Consider the following 23555-nt stretch of genomic DNA (forward strand, 5'->3'; position numbering starts at 1 on the left):
ATTGAATAGAGAATCCTTTCCCATTGCTGGTTTTTGTCAGGTTTGTCAAAGATCATATGGTTGCAGATGTGTGGCATTATTTCTGAGGCCTCTATTCTGTTCCATTAGTCTATATATCTGTTTTGGTACCAGTAGCATGCTGTTTGGGTTACTATAGCCTCATAGTGTAGTTTGAAGTCAGGTAGTGTGATGCCTCCAGCTTTGTTCTTTTTGCTTAGGATTGTCTTGGCTATACAGGCTCTTTTTTGGTTCCATATGAAATTTAAAGCAGTTTTTTTCTAATTCTGTCAAGAAAGTAAATGGTAGCTTGATGGGGATAGCATTGAATCTATCAATTACTTTGGGCAGTATGGCCATTTTCATGATATTTATTCTTCCTATCCATGAGCATGGAATGTTTTTCCATTTATTTGGGTCCTCTCTTTTTTCCTTGAGCAGTGGTTTGTAGTTCTCTTTGAAGAGGTCCTTCACATCCCTTGTAAATTGTATTCCTAGGTATTTTATTCTCTTTATAGCAGTTGTGAATGGGAGTTCACACATGATCTGGCTCTTTTTTTTTATCTGTTATTGGTGTATAGGAATGCTTGTGATTTTTGCACATTGATTTTGTATCCCTTGACTTTGCTGAAGTTGCTTATCAACTTGAGGAGATTTTGGGCTGAGATAATGGAGTTTTGTAAATATGCAATCATGTCATCTGCAAAAAGACAATTTGACTTCCTCTCTTCCTATGTGAATAGCCTTTATTTCTTTCTCTTGCCTGATTGCGCCGGCCAGAACTTCCAGCACTATGTTGAATAGAAGTGGTGAGAGAGGGCATCCCTGTCTTGTGCCAGTTTTCAAAGGGAATGCTTCCAGTTTTCACCCATTCAGTATGATATTGGCTGTGGGTCTGTCATAAATAGCTCTTATTATTTTGAGATATGTTCCATTAATACCTAGTTTATTGAGTTTTTAGCATGAAGGGCTGTTGAATTTTGTTGAAGGCCTTTTCTGTATCTATTGAGATAATCATGTGGTTTTTGTCATTGTTTCTGTTTATGTGATGGATTACATTTATTGATTTACATATGTTAAAGCAGCCTTGCATCCCAGGGGTGAAGCTGACTTGATTGTGGTGGATAAGCTTTTTGACGTGCTGCTGGATTCAGTTTACCAGTATTTTATTTAGGATATTTGCATCCATGTTCATCATGGATATTGGCCTGAAATTTTCTTTTTTTGTTGTATCTCTGCCGGGTTTTGGTATCAGGATGATGCTGGCCTCATAAAATGAGTTAGGGAAGGAATTCCTCTTTTTCTATTGTTTGGAATAGTTTCAGAAGGAATGGTATCAGCTCGTCTTCGTATCTCTGGTAGAATTCGGTTGTGAATCTGTCTGGTCCTGGGCTTTTTTTGGTGGGTAGGCTATTAATTACTGCCTCAATTTCAGAACTTGTTATTGGTCTATTTAGGGATTCGACTTCTTCCTGGTATAGTCTTGGGAGGGTGTATGTGTCCAGGAATTTATCCATTTCTTCTAGATTTTCTAGTTTATTTGCGTAGGGGTGTTTATAGTATTCTCTGATGGTAGTTTGTATTTCTGTGGGATTGGTGGTGATATCCCCTTTATCATTTTGTATTGTGCCTATTTGATTTCTTCTCTCTTTTCTTCTTTATTAGTCTGGCTAGTGGTCTATCTATTTTGTTAATCTTTTAAAAAAACCAGCTCCTGGATTCATTGATTTTTTAAATCAATGAATTTAAAAAATCTAGCTCCTTCAGTTCTGCGCTGATCTTAGTTATTTCTTGCCTTCTGCTAGCTTTTGAGTTTGTTTGTTCTTGCTTCTCTAGTTCTTTTAATTGTGATGTTAGGATGTCAATTTTATATCTTTCCTGCTTTCTCCTGTGAGCATTTTAGTGCTATAAATTTCCCTCTAAACACTGCTTTAGCTGTGTCCCACAGATTCTGGTATATTGTGTCTATGTTCTCATTGATTTCAAAGAACTTATTTATTTCTGCCTTCATTTTGTTACTTATCTAGTAGTCATTCAGGAGCAGGTTGTTTAGTTTTCATGTAATTGTGCAGTTTTGAATGAGTATCTTAATCCTGAGTTCTAATTTGATTGCACTGTGGTCTGAGAGACTGTTTGTTATGATTTCTGCTCTTTTGTGTTTGCTGAGGAGTGTTTTACTTCCAATTATGTGATCAGTTTTAGAATAAGTGTGATGTGGTGCTGAGAAGAATGTATATTCTGTTGATTTGGGGTGGAGAGTTCTGTAGATGTCTATTAGGTCTACTTGGTCCAGAGCTGAGTGCAAGTCCTGAATATCCTTGTTAATTTTCTGTCTTGTTGATCTGTCTAATATTAACACTGGGGTGTCAAAAGCTCCCACAATATTGTGTGGGAGTCTAAGTCTCTTTGTAGGTCTCTAAGAACTTGCTTTATGAATCTCGGTGCTCCTGTATTGGGTACATATATATTCAAGATAGTTAGCTCTTCTTGTTGCATTGATCCCTTTGCCATTGTGTAATGCCCATTTTGTCTTTTTTAAACTTTGTTGCTTTAAAGTCTGTTTTATCAGACACTAGGATTTCAACCCCTGCTTTTTTTGCTTTCCATTTGCTTGGTAAATATTCTTTCATCCCTTTATTTTGAGCCTGTTGTGTCTTTGCATGTGAGATGGATCTCCTGAATATAGCACACCAATCAGTCTTGACTCTTTATCTGTTGGGAGCCAAAAAGGCCAAAGGGATCGTGACCAACTCAGCATTCCACTGGAGGCTATACGATCAAACAGCAAACTGTTTATCATGAATGCAGGATGTGGGCAAACTCACACTGTGCCTGCCACCAGAAGGTTTGCTGAGGGTGGTCAGTCCCTGGCAGTGGACTCCTTGAGGTTATCTACTGGGATATATAGAGCCTATTGTTCGAGGAATGCAGTCTTGCAAGCCTACTCTGGCCTGAGCAGCTGACCTCTTCTTCCACCTCTCTTCTCGCAATCTCTTTTACCAATAAATTTGAAGGGCTGTGGAAAGTCTGGGCCCTTGTCCACTAGAGGCAAAGTACCCCCTGACCCTTTCTTCCAGATACAGTCTTTTGTCTTTGTCTTTATTCCCACATTCACCCCTCTTTGTTCAGTCTCCCAAGGTCCATGCAGGTAACATTTATCCAATTTGTCAGTCTGTGTCTTTTAATTGGGGCATTTAGCCCATTTACATTTAAGGTTAATATTGTTATACGTGAATTTGATCCTGTCATTATGATGCTAGCTGGTTATTTTGCCCATTAGTTGATGCAGTTTCTTCGTAGTGTCAATGATCTTTACAGTTTGGTATGTTTTTGCAGTGGCTGATACTGGTTTTCTTTTCCATATTTAGTGCTTCCTTCAGGAACTGAAGGCCATCCTGGTGGTGACAAAATCTCTCAGCAGTTGCTTGTCTATAAAGGATTTTATTTCTCCTTCACTTACGAAGCTTAGTTTGGCTGGATATGAAATTCCGGGTTGAAAATTATTTTCTTTAAGAATGTTGAATATTGGCCCCCACTCTCTTCTGGCCTGTAGGGTTTCTTCAGAGAGCTCTGCTGCTAGTTTGATGGGCTCCCCTTTGTGGGTAACCCATCCTTTCTCTCTGGCTGCCCTTGACATTTTTTCCTTCATTTCAACCTTGGTGAATCTGACAATTATGTCTTTGGGCTGCTCTTCTCGAGGAGTATTTTTGTGGTGTTCTCTGTATTTCCTAAATTTGAATGTTGGCCTGTCTTGCTAGGTTGGGGAAATTCTCCTGGATAATATCCTGAAGAGTGTTTTCCAACTTGATTCCTTTCTCTCTGTCACTTTCAGGTACACCAATGAAACATGGGTTTGGTCTTTTCACATTGTCCGTATTTCTTGGAGGCTTTGTTTGTTCTTTTTCATTCTTTTACTTCTAATCTTGTTTTCATGCTTTATTTCATTGAATTGATCTTCAATCTCTGATATCCTTTCTTCTGCTTGATCGATTTGGCTATTGATACTTGTGTGTGCTTCACGAAGTTCTCATTCTGTGTTTTTCAGCTCCATCAGGTCGTTTATGTTCTTCTCTAAACAGGTTATTCTAGTTAGCAATTCCTGTAACCTTTTATGAAGGTTCTTAGTTTCCTTGCATTGGATTAGAACAATATCTTTTAGCTCAGAGAAGTTTGTTATTACCCACCTTCCGAAGCCTACTTCTGTCAATTTGTCAAACTCATTCTCCGTCCAGTTTTATTCCCTTGCTGGTGAGGAGTTGTGATCCTTTGGAAGAGAAGAGGCATTCTGGTTTTTGAAATTTTCAGCCTTTTTATGCTGGCTTTTCCTCATCTTTGTGGCTTTATCTAGCTTTGGTCTTTGATGTCGGTGACCTTTGGATGGGGTTTTTGTGTGGACGTCCTTTTTTTTTGATGTTGATGCTATTCCTTTCTGTTTGTTAGTTTTCCTTCTAACAGTCAGGTCCCTGACTGTTCTGCAGGTCTGCTGGAGTTTGCTGGAGGTCCACTCCAGACCCTGTTTGCCTGGGTATCACCAGCAGAGGCTGCAGAACAGCAAAGATTGCTGCCTGTTCCTTCCTCTGGAAGCTTTGTCCCAGAGGGGCACCCGCCATGTGCCAGCGGAGTTCTTTTGTAGGAGGTGTCTGTCAACCCCTGCTGGGAGGTGTCTCCTACATCGGGAGGCATGGGGGTCAGCAACCCACTTAGCAGATCTTGAGCACTGTGCTTGGAGATCCGCTGTTCTCTTCAGAGCTGGCAGGCAGGAATGTTTAAGTATGCTGAAGCTTTGCCCGCAACCACCCCTTCCCCCAGGTGCTCTGTCCCAGGAAGTTGGGAGTTTTATCTATAAGCCCCTGACTGGGGCTGCTGCCTTTCTTTCAGAGATGCCCTGCTCAGACAGCGAGTTAGCTTTTTCATTGATTTGCTTACTCTTTGGTCTTTCTCTTCTATGAATTGTTTCTTCCTTCATTTTATTAACACATTACTTGCCTCCTTGTCATTTTGAAAGATCTCTCTACATGATAAGGTATCAACTGATCTCTACATTGTAAATAAAGATTTTCCAAGTTTTTGGTTTTGCTGATATTATAATATCTTTCACTGTAGCAAAATACTATTTTTATATAGTCAAACACAGTTGATTCTAACTTCTAGATTTTAGTCTGGGTTAAGAAGTCCTCTCTCAATCCATAAACTTTACATGAAGTATTTTTTATTTATTTACTTTGAAAGACCATTATTATTATTTTTAAAGCATTTAAGTTATTAAATCACTTGTAAATCTTTTTAAAGAGATGCAGTCTCACTATGTTCTCCAGGCTAGAGTGTAGTGTAGTAGCTATTGATTGTCACAGTGTACTGCAGTCTCAAACTCCTGGGTGCCAGTGATCCTCCTGCCTCAGCCTCCTGAGTAGCTGGGATTACAGGAGTGCACCACCACGTCTGGCTTTTTTTTTTTTTTTGCTATTTTTAATACTTTTTTTCCTGATCAGTAATTAGTTGTGCCAATAATTAGTTATTAATTAATACCCCTTTCCCTCTTACTGGATATATCATCTTTGTCATATGCTACATTTCCAAATATGCTGACATCCATTTCTGGATTCTTTATTGTGTTATGCTCATTTTTTCCCATCATGTTGCATTGATCTATTCGTATATTGATTTGATTTTGCCTCTACATTCTAAAATATCTTGTTCTGTTTTAAAGCATGTTCACATATCTACTGAGGCAGGTTCCCCCTTGATACTGGTGTTATTTATACTCTTCATGACTATTCTTGGGCATTTTTCCTTCCATTCAAACTTGAAACCTCCTTCTTCTCACTCCCAGCCCACCTCCCATCAAATAAAGCACACAATCCAACCAAACCAAAAAAGCCCACAAATAGCCCTCAAAACAAACAAAAAGAACCTGTTTGTATTCTAATTCAAATATTAGATTTATAAATTGATTTGGGGGAAAATGGCGTTTTTAAAAACATCAATTTTATCTTAGAACATGGCATATTTTCCCTTTTATTTAGATCTTATTTTGTATTCTTCAATAAGCTTTCATAGTTTTAATCATCTAAGTCCTGGGCCTTTTGTTTAATTTATTTTAAAATATTTAACAACTTTTGTCATCCTGATGAAATTATTCTCTTCCTCGTTTCCATTTCCAGGAGCTTATTGCTATGATTGAGACAATTTTGGAATATTTATGTTATTAGGCACCTTAACAAATGGTACTATGAACTCTGCTAAACTTTTCTTAAAGTTGCTTAGGAATGTGTTTAGAGCAAGCTGTGTTTGCCTGTGGAGGTGAGAGAATAATGGGTATGATGTTTGTTCAGTCCTGATTATACTGTGTACTGTCCTAAGCAATTATTTTGAGAAGTGTAAAACCCCAAGATGACTGGTGTGCTCCTGACGCAGGTCTGCTGGTTCCCCTATCTGTGCAGTCCCAATAACAGGCTGAGCACTTGACTTGTGCTTGTAAGGCTGGTCCTGCAAGGGGATGGTTCCACTTCCCAAGAGTCTTAGATGTCCTCACCCCTTCTGATGCTTCATTTGCAGCTGCACACTGGCTGGTGAGGGTTTGAGGGTGAGGAACCTTGTGCCTCCATTGCAGGATGTCACTGCTGCTGCTGCAGATCCTAGAGCCTCACTCTGTCACCAGGTTGGAGTGCAGTGGTGCCATGACAGCTCACTGCAACTTCGACCTCCCAGGCTCAACCAATCCTCCTGTCTCAGCCTCCGGAGTAGCTGGAACTACAGGCATGTGTCACCATGCCTGGCTAGTTTTTAAAAGAATTGTTTTTGGTAGAGACAGTGTATTAGTCTGTTTTCATGCTGCTGATAAAGACATACCTGAGACTGGGTAATTTATAAAGGAAAAGAGATTTAATGGACTCACAGTTTCAAGTGGCGGGGGAGGCCTCACAATCGTAATGGAAGGCAAAAGACATGTCTCACATGGCAGCAGACAAGAGAGAAATGAGAGGGAAGTGAAACTGGCAACCCCTTATAAAACTGTCAGATCTCATGAGACTTATTCACTACCACGAGAACAGTATGGGGGAAACTGCCTCCACGATGCAATTATCTCCCACTGGGTCCCTCCTACAACATGTGGGAATTATGGGAGCTACAATTCAAGATGAGATTTGGGTGGGGACACAGAGCCAAACCATATCAGACCATTTTCCCTGTATTGCACAGGCTGGTGTCCAACTCCTGGGCTCAGGTGATTCTCCCGCCTTGGCCTTCCAAAGCGTAGGAATTACAGGCGTGAGTCACCCTTCAGTAACCTTGATTGCATTACCCACGTGTTGGTAGTCTCTGTTAATCTGTGCTTGCTTTAACCACTTGTCAGTACATGGCTGCACTAGATCACATAAGTTTTTCTTGAATACTGAGTTTTTTCGTTACCTAGTCCTTTTTATCCCATTTAGTATTTTAAATCTTAAGTTACACATTGTGCGATTTTAACATTGCTACTTCTGCTTTCTCTTTGCTTCTGCCTGGCATCTCTACACCTGAGACTTTATTTTCAACCATTCCTTATAAATTGCTAAATATTTGTTGCCTATAATTTTATCCACTTTATAATCAAATCTCCTCATGTGTCTCCTAAATGAAATTTGAATCTGTTCACCTCTCTCCGTCTGCACCGTTGCCACCCTAGCCTAATCTATCATCAACACTTACTTGGACTACTGCAATGCAGCAGCCTCTTAACAGGCCCACTCCGTCCTTTTGGCCCCCATCTCTGCCACAAAATATCTCCTCCACAATGCAGAAAGAATGGCCATTTCAAAATGCAAACTTGATCACATTTTGACTCCTACCTTCTCTCCCCCAAGTCCTCACATTTTCAATGACTCCTCCCTGGTTTTAGAACAAATATGAAACTCCTCCTCATGGCCCTGCCTGCCTCAGGCCCTGTTCATCTCCGCAGCTCACTCTCAACCTCTGCTCCTGACACATTAACCTCCCTTAGGCTCCTGTCTGGCCCTGTCCACTCCCACCCAGGGCATTTGCATGGCTCATTCATTCTGCCTGGAAAGCTCTTCCCTCCCCTCTGAGTAAATCCCTCCTCAGGCACTGTGCCTTCAGTGAAGTCTGCGCAGACCCCCTAATCAGAGTCCATTCTGGCCTGGAGCCTTCTCCCTGTAGCACATCACACAGCTAGCTGCCAAGTTCCAAATTTGGTATGAGTGTTAGAGGTCTGTCTTCCCCACTGGACTCTGCATCCTCCCAGGAGGACAGGGAGCATATGGGCTTCTGCTCACCCTTTGTCCCCTGCTGGTAGCATATTGCCCAGTAGAGGGTAGGTATTCCAAAACTATGTGTTGAGCAGGTACATGAATGATTAGTAGTCACAGTGAACTTTTAATAACGTACATGGGATGGCTGAGAATCCTGGAACAATGAACACCTATCCATAGCTAGCTGGGGCTTCCCTCCTACACCAACTTACCTGCCTTTCCTAAACCAGGCAGCTGCAGGGGTGCTCAACAGGAGGGTGTACTTGAGCCTTGGGCTCCGGGGGTCCTAAGGAGGAGAACCAGTGCAGGGCTTCCTCTTTCATGAGTTAGTCGAGAGCCTGGAGAGTAGCACTGGAAAGCCCCAAGATCGAGATCAGGATCAGGAGTAGGTGGTTTCTGGAAAGAGCCTGACACACAGAATTCCATGCGTCACAGGCTCTGTGTGGGTGTGCCTGGACTGGCTAGCCACCAATATGTAGAGCAGGAGCTGAAAGGGTGGCAGAATCCTACCTGTTCTGGGCCTGGGAGTGAGGGCGGCCCTTCAGCCAGAGTGCCTTCCACGTCATGCCTCATCAGGGGCCTTGGAGCCCTCTGTGGGCTGCACCATGACCCACAGAGATGAGAACACTTCTTTTACTGTACCATTTCAGAAATGCCACCATTGGAGAATTTCAACAACTTCAGTGAGCCCCAGTGAGCTGATAGAGAAAAAGAATTCATCCAAGAGACCCAGTAGCCAAAAAAAGCGTATTAATAAGCACAAAGACAGCCCATGCCCAGCAAACAGAGCTGAAGAAGGGGGACAGGACAATGTGAAGAAAAGTAACAATGAAAGTGTCAAGGAATGTTAAAGTGTAGCACTTTGTGGAGCTAATAGATAATGTTTTCCCCAATAAACAGTGGAGTAGATGCATTAAATGAGAGAGCAATCAATCTTGGGATAGAAACTAATGTCTAGGGTCACATAGAAGAAATATTTCACATTACAGAGCAAAAATATAAAGAAGTGAGAATGCTTTGGGAAAAAGAGAGATAGAGAATTGACCCAGAAAATCTAGTGTCTTGGTAACAAAAGGAGATAAATAGATAGGAAAATGTAACAAATAAATACAGCTGAATTCTGCTACTATAGCTTAAGTTGGCTCCAAAAAGTCAATTGTAAAAACTGTGAGGTGTGCATTACTGTGAGGTCAAGCAGTATCCTGGGTGGACCTGTATGGATTGACAGCCTGGAATCTCTGGATGTCCAGCTGTGTGATCCAAAGTCATCCTGGGCCAGTTGTGGTTTGTACTACCTGCTGACAGCTCTCTGCCCCAGCTTAAATAAATAGGAACATGTCTGGGTGCTGTGGTTGGCTGGGACCTCTAGATCAACAGAAGCATCTCAGAAATCATCCAGTTAGTTGGTGCTGATGTGAGATTGGACCAGAGGAAAAATGATCCCACGTCCCAAGGCAAGGTTGCCTGCAGTTTCACTACCCGGCTGCCATGTCATCATCTACTCCATGCCTCTCCTCCTTTCTACCACATACAGCATAAGCATTTTAGACCACTCCTGTTTGTGATGGGAGCTGGACAGATGACAGCAGCAATATGGATCTGCATTTTCATGGGTTTGTGCCATAATAAAAGAAGCATCCCTTGGCTGAAGAAAAATCTGCAGATTGAAAGCAAGTACCAAGTTCCAAGCAAGGTCAGAGAAAAATACCACTGATGTAGGATAGTTTTGTAAAGTTCCTGAACTATATGATTAGAACAAAAGCTAACAAGCTCCTAAGCAAAAGTAATAAATAAAAACAAAAGAAAAATAATCAGATGGGCATTTGCAACACAAGAAGCTAGAAGATGTTAAATAATATCAACATTATGTAAAGTCAAAAGGACTAGGCTGGGCAAAGTGGCTCACACCTGTAATCCCAGCACTTTGGGAGGCCGAGGCAGGTGGATCACCTGAGGTCAGTAGTTCGAGACAAGCCTGACCAACGTGGTGAACTCCCCGTCTCTACTAAAAATACAAAAATTAGCTGGGTATGGTGGCGAGTGCCTGTAATCCCAGCTACTCAGGACGCTGAGGCAGGAGAATTGCTTGAAACCAGGAGGTGGAGGTTGCAGTGAGCCGAGATTGCGCCACTGCACTCCAGCCTGGGTGACAGAGGGAGACCCTGTCTCAAAAAATAAAAAAATAATAACAATAAGGAAGACTAAAACTCAGAAATTATATTTGTAGCACAATAGCATTCTTCTTTCAGGGTTAAAGAAAGCTATTTTAAAGGGAGTAAAATTTAGATGTATCATCTACATACTCACCTAATAAAAATACTCAAGAAAGGTTTTTAGCCTAAAACAAATGAGTAAGAAGAAACCTTAGGATAGAGGATGATGAAAAGAAGGGAAACAGTGGTTAGCTGTGGAAACTGTCAATTAGATTAAAAGTGGATTAAAAAAAGAAGCCTGACTTCTGTTCCACATAATATGGTAGATTAAATCTCTTGAAATCTTGTTATAAAACACCTGGAAATAGTGGATAAAATCTTTAAAACACCCTTTTAAATATGGTCTAAGTTAAAACAATGTACAGGAATTCCTTCAATGGCTGGAATGAAATGAGTTTATAAATCCACAACCAAGTGGACCCTGAAACCATCAGCTATTCTGGGGGCTTCTGCCAAACCCTAAAGGCCTAGAGCTTCTTGTCTCCCCACATGCAGGGGAGGCAGGAGACCAAGCCCCTAGGTCTATGCAAGATGCAAAATGTGAGCAGAGATCCCTCATAAAATCCTGACCACAGAAGCCCAATGAAAGGGTAAACTGGAAAAATTCCACAGCTCAAAGGCAGACAGGAGAGAAAAAACTCTGTCTCTGTGTTGGCGCTGGGTAGAGGAGGAATACAAAGCTCCTTTGAGAACCGGGGACTCGAGGCTGACCAGCAAGTAGTCTCCTGCTTCAAATACACACTCTTGGCATGGTTGAAAAAACTGCACAGTAAAACCTTCAAGGGGACTCATAGCACCAGGCGTTTGACAAAAGCAAACAGAAATACTTTCAGGAGAAACGCACCCTCAACAACTCCTCAGAGAATTCCCCCGGATTAAATTCCAATGAAGATAAATTTACAGTAGAAATACAAGCAAACAAGGCTCTGTGAGCCAAGTCAGCAGAAGCAATCCATAATGGAATCAAACCTAGACAATAAATATATTGGAATTGCTGGAAATTTACCTGGATAACTCTCACAGATACAGCATAAAATAAAAAGAACAAGTTACGGAACATATGCAGTTTGATAGTCTATTTAAAGTTAAAGTAAAAAATGAGGAAAACTAAACCATACAACAAACATGTTTAATGCATTTGAAAACATAAGGAATATAAAAAAATTAAAAATAAACCCCACATAAATAAAAGCTATTGAACAATTAAGAAAACATCAGGTCTAACTAGGTTTATAGATTAAAACTAGATTACAAAAATGTATATGAATAGATCATTTTCAATCTTATACACATGCTTTATGATAAAAGAAAAAGAGGGAATCTCCCCCACCAGCTCATCCTAAGAGACTAGCACAACTTTGCTAATGAAAACTAGACAAGGACAAAGTGAGAAAGGGAAATTACTGGCCAATCTCTCTCCTGAACATAGATGCAATAATCTTCAGAAAAATATTAGCAAAGCAAACTCAGTCATGTATGAAAAAGTAATCCATCTTGATCAAGTGAAGTTTATTCTGGAAATGCAAGGGTAATTTTACATTTTAAAGCCTATTATTGCTCTTCATCATATTAACAAAATTTTTAAAAATGTGATTATTCCAGTAGATAGTTGGTAACTGTTAAGTACAGAGTGTCACTCATAGCCTCTGCTATATGTATTTGTTAAGTAAAATTAATAGACACAGAACAAATACTCAATAAAAATAATTTATAATTTTTTAAAAAACAAAACTTTAATAACTAGGACAATTATATAGAGTATCTATCAGAAATTTGTTTTCCATTTGACATTATTTAGTAAAACTGAGGACATATTTATCCCAACACCCAGAACTTCTACTCTCACATATATAATTCAGTATATATGTCAGGAGTATGTACAAGAATGCTCAAAGCAGCATTCTTGAAAACAAAAAGCTGGAAACAATTCAGGTGCTTAACAAATGAATTAATAAAGAAATTTTGGTTCAGTCATACAACAAAATATTACATAGCAGTGAAAAATGAGTATGCCATGTGTATCTGGACAACTGTCATAGACATAACACAAATGGATAGAAAAGTGTTGTGGACTGAATCGTGTTTCCCAAAACTTTACAGGAAGTTTTAACCTCCAATACCTCAGAAGGTGACTATATTTGGAGACACGGCCTTTAAAGAGGCGATAAAGGTGAAATGAGTTCATCTGTATTAGCCCCGAGCCCATATGCATATGATTACTGTCCTTTTTTTTTTTTTGAGACAGAGTCTCGCTCTGTTGCCCAGGCTGGAATGCAGTGGCGCGATCTCAGCTCACTGCAACCTCCACCTCTGGGGTTCAAGCAATTCTCTTGCCTCAGCCTCCCAAATAGCTAGGATTACAGGCGCCTGCCACCGTGCCTGGCTGATTTTTGTATTTTTAGCAGAGACGGGGTTTCGTCATGCTGGCCAGGCTGGTCTTGAACTCCTGATCTCAGGTGATCCACACACCTCGGCCTCCCAAAGTGCTGGGATTACAGGCATGAGCCTCTGTGCCCAGCCGATTGCTGTCCTTATAAAAGGGGATGAGGACACAGACAACACACAGACCAAGGGGCAACCATGTGAGGGCACAGCGGGAAAACAGCCACCTGCAGGCCAAGGAGTGAGGCCTCCGAAGAAACAAACCTGCTGACACCTGAATCTTGAACTTCTAGCTTTCAGGCTGTGAGAAAATAAATTTTGGTTGTCCTTTCTATGACAAAACTCTTAAGAAAAGTAAGGGAACGAGAGAAGAATTCTGCCATCTCTTGAGCTCCATACATTGAAATATTCCTTTAAAGAATGTCTGGATGTTAGTTTCTATCCCAAAACTGACTGCTCTCGCATTTAATGCATCTACTCTACTCTGTTGGGAAATCCTTATCTATTAGCTCCACAAAGAGCTGCACTTTAATCTTCCTTGACACTCCCATTGTTACTTTTGTTCACATTGTTCTTGCCCTCCTTCTTCAGCTCTATTTGCTGGGCATGGGCTGTCTTTGTGACAATCAATATGCCCTTTTCGGCTACTGAGTCTCTCAGATGAATTTTTTTTCTTTATTAGCTCGCTGGAGCTCATCAAAATTGTTGAAATTCTTTAATGGTGGCATTTCTGCAAGTGGTACTGTAAAAGAAAAAGACACACAGTTTTGCAGTGCCTACTTTCTGCTGGGCAATATGCTACAAGCAGGGGACAAAGAGTGAGCAGAAGCCCATATGCTCCCTGTCCTCCTGGGAGGATACAGAGTCCAGTGGGGAAGACAGTCCTCTAACACTCACACCAATAATTGGAACTTGGCAGCTGTGTGATGTGCTACAGGGAGAGGGCCCCAGGCCAGGATGGGCTCTGATTAGGGGGTCTGCACAGACTTCCCTGAAGGCACAATGCCTGAGCAGGGATTTACTGGATGAGGTGGAGCCTTAATTAGTAGAAGAGGGGAGGGAAGAGCTTTCCAGGCAGAATGAATGAGCCGTGCAAATGCCCTAGGTGGGAGGGGACAGGGCCAGACAAGAATCTAAGGGAGGTTAATGTATCAGGAGCAGAAGGAGAGTGAGCTGGGGAGGTGGACAGGGCCTGAGGCAGGCAGGGCCATGAGGAGGAGCTTCATATTTATCCTAAAACCAGCTTGGAGTCATTGAAAAATGTGAGGACTGTGGGGAGAGGAGGTAGAGGTAGAAGGTAAGATGTGATCAGGTTTGCATTTTGAAGAGGCCATTCCATCTGCATTGTGGAGGAGATATTTTGTGGCAGAGGTGGGGGCCAAAGGGAGACAGCGGGCTAGTTAAGAGTCTACTGCATTGCAGTAGTCCATGTAAATGGTGATGATAGATTGGCCTAGGGTGGCAAAGGTGTCCGAGGAAAAAGATGAACCGTTTAAAATTTATTTAAAAGCACTATTGGCAGAATTTCATTATGCATTGGATAATAATCATATTTAGCAGGTGCTGAATGCCTTTTTTAAAATAATGTGCTAGGTACCATTCTAAATACCTTACGTATATTATCTCATTGACTCTTCATAGTAGCCTTATGAGATAGGTTTTTTTATAAGACCAGTTTCACAGGTGTGAAAACCAAGGCAAGAGACTTTAAGACATTCACCCAGGCTGGAAAGTGGCTACCACATTTGCCATCAAATTGGATATAGGGACAAGGGCCTGAGGGACGAGGGAGAGGCAGGTGTTAAGGGCGACTCTTGTTTCTGGTTTATGCAACTGCATGGACTCTAGGGCCATGTGCTGGGCTAAGAAGCCTTGGAAGAGGGCCAGTTTTGGGGAAGGAATTCGATTTTAGCTTAATTTTTACCATGATGAATTTAAGATACATTTGAGATATTCAAGAGATGTCAAGGAGGCAGCTGAATATATAGGTCTGGAGCTCAAAGAAGAGATGCAGGCTAGGCATCTAAATATGTTAGTCATCAGCATAGTCATTAGCATAATTGATGTTGTGGGCACTAATGAGATCATGGAGAATATAGAGTAAGAGAAAGAGAGTCTAGGATAGAGCTTGGAGGATCTTTAATATTTAACAGCTAGATGACAAGGACAAACCTATAAAACAGAAGACCCACACAGCTGGAGGAAAGCCAGAAGACTGATATGTCTGGAAGCCAAGGGACAAAAAATTCAAACAGGAGGAAATGGCTAATAGTGTTAAATGCTGCTAAGAGGTAAATTGAGATGAAGATGAATACATGGCGATGTCTGGATGTGTGGGAAATGGAGGAAGAATGGCGGAGAGCTAACAAAGAGACCAGCTAGGAGACTGTGGGTGTGGTCCAGGCACGGAGCGATGGTGGCTTGGTTAAGGGGTTATTGTCATGGAGAGGAAAGCATGTGTGTGTGTGTGTATATATGTAAAATATTTTTTACTCTCTCTGTATATATGGTAGGCCAAACTTGCTGATGGACTGGAATCAAGGATAGTGCTATGGTGCCATAGTTTCAATGTTTGTTCTCCTGAAGCTCATGTTTAAATCTGATCCAAATTCTGGAGTTGGAGCCTAATGGAAGGTGTTTGGATCATGGGGATGAATCCCTCATGAATGACTTGGTGCCTTTCTCATGCTAATGAGTCCTCACTCTATTAGTTCCTGTGAGAGCTGGTTTAGAAAGAGCCTGGCACCTCCCCAACTCTTGCTTCAACACTCACCATGTGATCTCCACACATACCAGTTCCCCTTCTCCTGCCATGACTGGAACCAGCCTGAGAGCATCCCAGATGCAGAGCCCAATCTTGAACTTTTCCAGACATCAGAATCGTGAGCCAAATGAACCTTTTGTTCTTTATAAATTACCCAGCCTCAGATATCCCTTTATAGCAACACTAAAGGGAATAAGATAGTTTCTAGCTGTGAAGCTACTGCCTCTGGGTAAATGGTGTTGCCATTTACTATGATAGAAAAAGAGATGAGGAGGAATAGATTTAAGGGTAGAAATCAAGTCCGTTTAGGCCAGGCTGTGTTTGAGGTGTCTGTGGAATATTCAATAGACAGATAAGTAGTTTTGGATGCAGAGAAGAGATCATAGGAAGAGTTACAGATTGTGGAAGCTTCACCCCTGAGATAGCATTTAAAATATTGGGCTGGAATTCATCAATCCCAGAGAGAAGTTAACATGGCTGTCTGCTGACAATCAGAGGCAAAGTAGTAGAGTAGGGGCTCGAGGGGAGTAGTAACAGTTTGTCAAGTGGGTAGAAGAATAAATGGATGAAGGACACCTAGGAAGACTTCATGTCCTCAAACAACACAAAGACTTCACTTTAGTAGCACCTGTATGCAGAGCTGTGTGACTTTCTCCCACCAGGCTCAGCAGTTTGACTTTGGGAGCTGAATTGGGGACTTTCGCCTTTTGAGCTCTAAGATTTTCCCTGGATTTCAGATTTGTTTACTTGATTTCCCATACTCCAAAGTGATGACTTGATCCTGCAGTGAATATAGTTGACCTGGAAGAACCACGTGAACATCTGTAAGACCTATAACACTCCTGGATGCTCATATCTTCCTAACTCAGGGATACTGGCACAAGCGTGAGTCACCCTGAGCTCCTGGTGCCCACTGGACACCTTACCACCTGAGTCAGCTTCCCCAACCCTACCACCCAATCCAGTCATTCTCCCTCATAGTCATTTTCCCCTGTTGCCAGAGTCCTAATTCATGAATTCGTGGTTCATAGAGAGGCCTGCCTAAGTTGTGCCTTTCATTACCTCTCATCTAGACAGTGGCAAGAGTACCATAATTGGTTTTCCTGCTTCTAGTGCTTTCCCTCTCCAATTTGTCTTTTGGTTGCAGGATTAATCTTTTTGAAACATAACTCTAATCCAGTTTCTCCCCAGCCCAAACACCTCTAATAGCTCCCTATTTATAGAACAGTAGTTTTTAGACTCTGAGCAGCAGTCCCTAGGAGTTCATAGAAAGGAGAGTGGGTGTGTGGTCCAGGAGGCCTGTGCCCCCCTTGTCCTACCTGGCTGGCTCTGAATTTGTATCTGTTTTACACATCAGCCTCTGGGGTATAATTACAGACTTTACAGAATTATAATTCATTAATTTTCAGAGAATAGAGAGCAAGGCCCTTCAAAATCTAAGCTCATTACCTTTTAGACTGTCTTTTCTGGACTCCTGTTCTAGCTAAAAGAAGCTGTTCTTAATACCTCTATGCGTTTGCTCATGTTGTGTCCTTCACTGAAACTTCCCTCTCATTCCCAAGTGTTCAAATCCAATCCATCTTTTAAGGATCAAAGGGTCCCTTCTCCATGAACTGTTCCTTAATTTCTTTCTGTTGGAATTCTCTCTCCTTCTTCTAGATTCTGAGAGCATTTTATTTGGTTCACTCTTATGGCTCTATCTTATGTTAGCATTTATTTGTTACACATGTGAATGTAATCCCCACAATTGGTGCACAAATAGACTCACGTCTCCTTCAACTACTAATGTTTATTAAGCACCTATTATGGGCCAAACACAATTCTGAGTGCTAGTGAAACAGCAAGAAATAAAATAAAGCCTCTGCCCTTGTGAAACTTATATTCAAATAGGAATAAGAGGTGATAAGCTGGTAAACATGTAATATGAGAGGGTGATTCGTTCTGTGGGTAAAAGCAAAGGAGGATGGAAAGAGAGAGAATGCTGGTAGGAGGGAGTGCTATGAGGTTGCGAGGGAGGACCACCAATAAGGTAATGTCTGAGCAGAGTCCCAGCAGGTGAAACATTCGGGAAGAGCATTTCAGGCTCAGGGATCAGCGAGGTCAAAGGCCCTGAGGTGAGAGCATGTTTGAGAGACACGAAAGAGGCCGCCTTGCCCGGTGCTGAGTGAGCAAGGTTAAGCTGATCACAAATGAGGTCAGAGAGAGGGCAGCATACAAGAGATCCTGTAGACCAGTGAAAGGATTTTGGCTTTTACTCTTTTATTTATCCAATTAATTGAGCACTCGTGTGTTTATTTAGCAGAAAGTCAATTATCTCACCTTTGAGACCTCTTTTCCACCCCAAATTGTTAACAATTGAAGATTTATTTAAAAGAGGTTAGTTTTACTTCTGTGTGCCAGGAGAAAGAGGTGATGATTCTGGTCAGTCCATTACCATTGTGGCTTTAGTTGTTCCCACGTGGGATTATTATGGTACCCTTGTCATGCACAGCCAGGTGGATGCTTTTTTGCTGTTATGGCCACGCCTCAACTGGTTCAAATCCCTGCCCAGGCCATAGTGGGCCCCTAAACTGGAGCTAAAGGATCACAGGTTTTATATGTCATCCGCTCAGCCCTTGTAAGTAAGCCCTTGTTAGTAAAGCGTGGCTACCTTACCAACGGGCTGGACTTGGAGGGGCCTCTCACCATAGCTGCATGCTGCAATAGCTGCTACACTGCCCACACTAGCCGTAGACCCTGGCAGAAGCTCAGCAGATCTTCTATCCAGTGCTGTAGCACCATACACCTGTATGAGCCAAATTCAGCCATACGTGTTCAGCACAGAGGCGCACCGCTGTGAATGTTAAACTATATCTTCGGGTGACTTCACCTCTAGACGCAGAAGAGGAGGCTGGCATACTATTTAAATTCCATCTCACCAGGCATCTCAGGCTTATTCCTTCCATGCGACGCAAGAATTGTCTGCTTGACAATTGTGTAATTGACAGGAGGAATCTGTCTGATTTACCTAAGAAACCTCCCCAGCACCCAGTTCAATAAATGGCACTAAGAAGGCGTTTGTGGAATGAAATCTGCTATCTTTTAAATGACCAATTCAATCTTCTTCATTCATTATGAAGTGTTTAAAAATGGGCTACCAGTGAGGAAATGATTTTCCTGTTCCACTCCCACCAGCTGGTATTTGTGCACTGACTGGCGTACAACTGTGCTTTCACATTTTATTCAAACGGACTCTGCTATACCAGATGCTCTTGCATTTCTGCTGGCTGGTCAAGAGATGGCCTTGCAAATGGGCCAGGAGGCGAGGGAGGAAGAAGACCAAGGGGAGGCAGTGATGAACTTGTATTTTGCTAGGGGAAGAGCTATGAGTGAGAAGGGAGGGGAGGCAGCGCACAGCAGGGTAGTGGAGCCATCTTCCCAAAAATGGCTCCCTCCAAGAACCTGCCCCCTAGAGACAAAGAGGCAGGGTGAGATAAGGGCTGGGAAAATCATTGTCACCTTTTGAGGATTTCGTTGTGTCATTTCATCTCTCTTTCTCTCTCTCTCTCTTTTTCTTTTACTGATGCAAAATATTGTATGTTTATGGGCCACATGTGAGTATTTGTTACATGCATAGAATGTGTGATGATCAAGTCAGAGCATTTAGGGTGTCCATCACCTTGAGTATTTATCGTTTTTATGTGTTGGGAACATTTCAAGCCCTCTCTTCTCGCTACTTGGAAACATGTATTACATTGTTGCTGACTATAGTTACCCTACTCTGCTATCAAATATTGGGGTTATTTCTTCTATCTAACTGTACATTTGTACCCACTAACCAACCTCTCTTTATCCTCCGCCCACCCACTCACACACCCTTCCTAGCCTCTAGTATTTATCATTGTATTCTCCATCTCCATGCGATCATTTTTTTAAACTTGCACATAGTGAGAATTTGCAGTATTTGTCTTTCTGTGCCTGGCTTATTTCTCTTAACATAACAACTACCATTTCCATCCATGTTGCTGCAAATTGTATTTCATTCTTTTTTATGGTCAAATAGTATTCCATTGTGCATATATACCACCTTTTCTTTATCCATTTGTCCATAGATGGACTTCTTGAATTCAATTAGCTGGAAAGTTTCCTAAATGGCTCCATTTCCACCTCCTTCCAGAGAGTCAGGGAAAAGTGACCGTCACAACTCAAAAGGAGACAGATCTCCGAGGAGAAAGCATTCTCTTCCACAGTCCTCTTGGGGCTGCAATTATTTCTTTTGAGAGCCCTGAAAACTTAGCTTTATCTACTGTGTGACTTTCTCTTTAAGCCGTACCTGGCGCCCCATTAATTAGCAAGTCTCTTAGTTAAACGCGAGTCTGTCTTCATGCTCAGGCTTGTGAGCAACAGTGAAGTCACAATGCTGAATCCAGTGCCTTCTCGCTATTTCCATGGCAACCAGCCACAGTCACCCTGGTGGAAGTTTATGCCTTCATTCTAGACTCCTGGGATAGAGAAGCAGGGTGAGGAGAGAGACAAGCTCTATTCAAATACAAATATCCTGAACAATAGCTCCACAAATGACTCTGTGAAGTAAATTGATTTGCAGAACACTTACTTAGATCTGACACAACTGCCTTCCTTCCTCACTCCCTGCCCGCTCATATTTCCATACATCATTTAAAGGGATATTTTTTATTTGTGTCTTTAGATTAAGTCTCATTTTAGAAGTCTGCTTCTGGTAAAGAAGTCAGAGTTATGCTAATCTTCTTAACATTCAGCTTAATTTAAAATTAATCTCTTTTCTTAATTGTTCATGTCTTTTCACTATCATCCCCTTCCTCCCCCTAGTAAAGCACACTGACCACCAATTATTTGGCTCCTAGGACAGTAGTCAAGCAGAGACCACACCAGGGAGTGTGCATGTGATTCTAGTCTAACTTCCCAAGTTAGAGCCGGTCCAGAATCTGAGGATGGTTCTTGTCATCCCAGATACTGCAGGAAAATTGCCCTTTGGACATTTTCTGAGGTGCTGCTGTTGAAGGTGAAGACCCCAGGACACTCTGAATGAACTTTGTAAAATGTTTGGGTGGCTAAGACGCGACTCCTGCTGTACCCATCTTTCTTGCTCTCAGCAATCAAGTTTTGACTCATGGCAATTGAGATGGAGCTTTCCTGGAAGTGGACACCTGATAGGAAAAACAAACCAACACTTGCCTTGTCATTCTATCATCAAGTTCAGATTGCTGCCTCCCTCCACTGAGTCATTGTGTGAGAAGGAGGAGTCTTTGAATTGGCATTTAGGGGATAGTTTCAGGATCATATTTCTCGGCCATTGGCTCCAATCTGTCATGGGGAGTGCAAAGCCCAGTTCCCAGTTGGCAGTGCTGAGACATCCCATACTCTCTCCTGTTTGTCATCCTTGCCTTTCTTCAACGTACTTCTTCCTCTCCACACTATTTCTTTTTTCTTTTTCTTTTTCTTTTCTTTTTTTTTTTTTTTTGAGACAGAGTCTCACTCTGTCGTTCAGGCTGGAGTGCAGTGGTGCAATCTCAGCTCACTGCACCCTCTGCCTCCCAGGTTCAAGCGATTCTCATACCTTAGCCCCGCCAAGTAGCTGGGATTACAGGCGTGCACCACCACACCTGGCTAATTTTTATATTTTTAGTACAGATGGGGTTTCACCATGTTGGCCAGGCTGGTCTTGAACTCCTGACCTCCAGTGATCTGCTCGCCTTGGCCTCCACACTGTTTTTGTATGACTATGCATGAGTGATGAGGACACAGCTGTAGGGGTAGGACAATTGCTATGTCATTGATGAATGTAACCTCCATCCAGACAGGAAGATATCATATATGGTTAATGTCACTTTTGGCCAACACGACACACTGGGACTCGTTATCGGATAGTAATGATCAGAATTGCAGAATGTAGAAGAGGTGGCCTCTCCTTAGTGTTAGTTCTTGCTGGCTCCTGAACTGATGAGATATATTGCCTTGGTACAAGTTTTTCCAGAGCTGACTTATCCATTTGGTGCAATGCACAGAGTGCCCAAGGCCCACAAAGTTATTAGGGGTCCATGAAGAGGTTTTAATTTGTTTTAAAGTCAGAAGAAACAAAAATACAATCCACCTTGAATTATGCTCATCTTTAAACCTGTGTAGTCATGAAATAACCATTTAAAATATTTTTTATGGAAGAAGGGGCCCATGATGGCAAAAGTGGCTAGAGTCCCCAAAAGTCACAGTGCAGCCCCTGTGTCTGTCATTTCTAGTTGTAAATCCATTTGAACAACAAATGACACACATGATGATGACAGTTTAAGATGTTAGGCCGAGGCAGGTGGATCATCTGAGGTCAGGAGTTCAAAACCAGCCTGACCAACATGATGAAACCCCATCTCCACTAAATACAAAAAAAAAAAAAAAAAAAAAAATTAGCCAGGCATGGTGGCACATGCCTGTAATCCCAGCTACTTGGGAGGCTGAGACAGGAAAACAGCTTAAACCCAGGAGGTGGAGCTTGCAGTGAGCTGAGATCGTGCCATTGCACTCCAGCCTGGGCAACAAGAGTGAAGCTCCATCTCAAAAAAAAAAAAAAAAAAAGTTAATGACACAGCATGCAACAGGAGTTTTTAGAACTAGCAGTCAGGATTGGGTGTTAAGCTACTTGTCCTTTTAAATGGTGTTGTGTGTGTGTGCGTGTGTGTGTGTGTGTGTTTGATTCACTGAAGGTTTTCTGTAAGTCTGCCTTCCCATATCCCTGTCCCTGGTCAAGTATCTTTCTTCTAAAATCTTTCTGAAAATTTAAGAATTGTCCCTTATTTCTTGAGGCACTCAGGAAACGAACTTGGTCATTTCTCATTATGAAACAGTTCATGTTCCCAGTTCCTTGGAAAGGCTGGAAGGATGCTTCTGAAAGCTGGCTATTTTAGCCAGGAGCGTTAATCATGCTGATTCTGCTGTCAACTGAGGTTATACCATCTGATCTTCCATTTCCCTTGTCACAATCATTTATGCTCTACCTCTTGACATGACACATAAGTCCTTTTTTATTCTATTACATATTAAATACTCCAGAATACATGAACAACTCTTTGTTATCTAGTAAAATAGAATATAATGTGGGTCCATCTTGATATCTTCAAAGCATCTAGCTACTGAAGTGCCTAAAAGACCTGCCAGGTACTTTTACCCGTAGGGCAATGAGGAAGCACAAATTCCACAGTGGCTATATAATAAGGTTGCAAGAACTTAAAACGTTAAATTGTGGGGTTTTGTTGTTGCTGTTGTTGTTTTGTTTTTTTGCCAGGGGAAGATTCTTGAAGATTGAGTTCACCCTGTATATAGAAGAAAGGAAGCCAGTCTTCATTGACTACTTCTGTGTGCCAGCTTCTATGCTGAGTTCTTCAAGAGATTATCTTTGAGCCTCATAATCTACCTGTTGTCTTTATATTACAGGTAGGGGAGCCAGGAGACAGTTAACTACCCCGCTGTAAATCACACAGCTGATATTTAGTAGAAATAGGATTCAGACCCAGGTTTGTGTGATGCTCCTCCCTCTCTACACCCTGGATCAGCAAACTTGTTCAGTAAAGGGCCCAACAGCAGCTGCTTACACTGCCATTATAGCGTGAGAGCAGCCATAGACGTGTTGTGAACAAACGGACAGGGGTGTGTGCTTGTAAAAGTTTATTTACAAATGTAGGTAACAGCTGGACTTGGCCCATGGTGGGTACTTTGCCATGCTCTGCTTTTTGCTATAGGATTTCAACCCTTGCTGCCATTGGAATTACTGAGAAGCTTTGAAAACTCTTGGTACACAGGTCTCATCCCGTATCAATTAAATTGGAATAATTTTTTAAAAAAGCTTCCTGGGTGATTCCTACAAGCAGCCACAGTTGAGAAGCCCTGCTCTACAGCTCATTTATGAATCAAGGCAGCCAAGTTAGATGTACACACAGACACGCACAC

The sequence above is a fragment of the Rhinopithecus roxellana genome, chromosome 6 (assembly GCF_007565055.1).
Source record: "Rhinopithecus roxellana isolate Shanxi Qingling chromosome 6, ASM756505v1, whole genome shotgun sequence".
NCBI classification, from domain to species: domain Eukaryota; kingdom Metazoa; phylum Chordata; class Mammalia; order Primates; family Cercopithecidae; genus Rhinopithecus; species Rhinopithecus roxellana.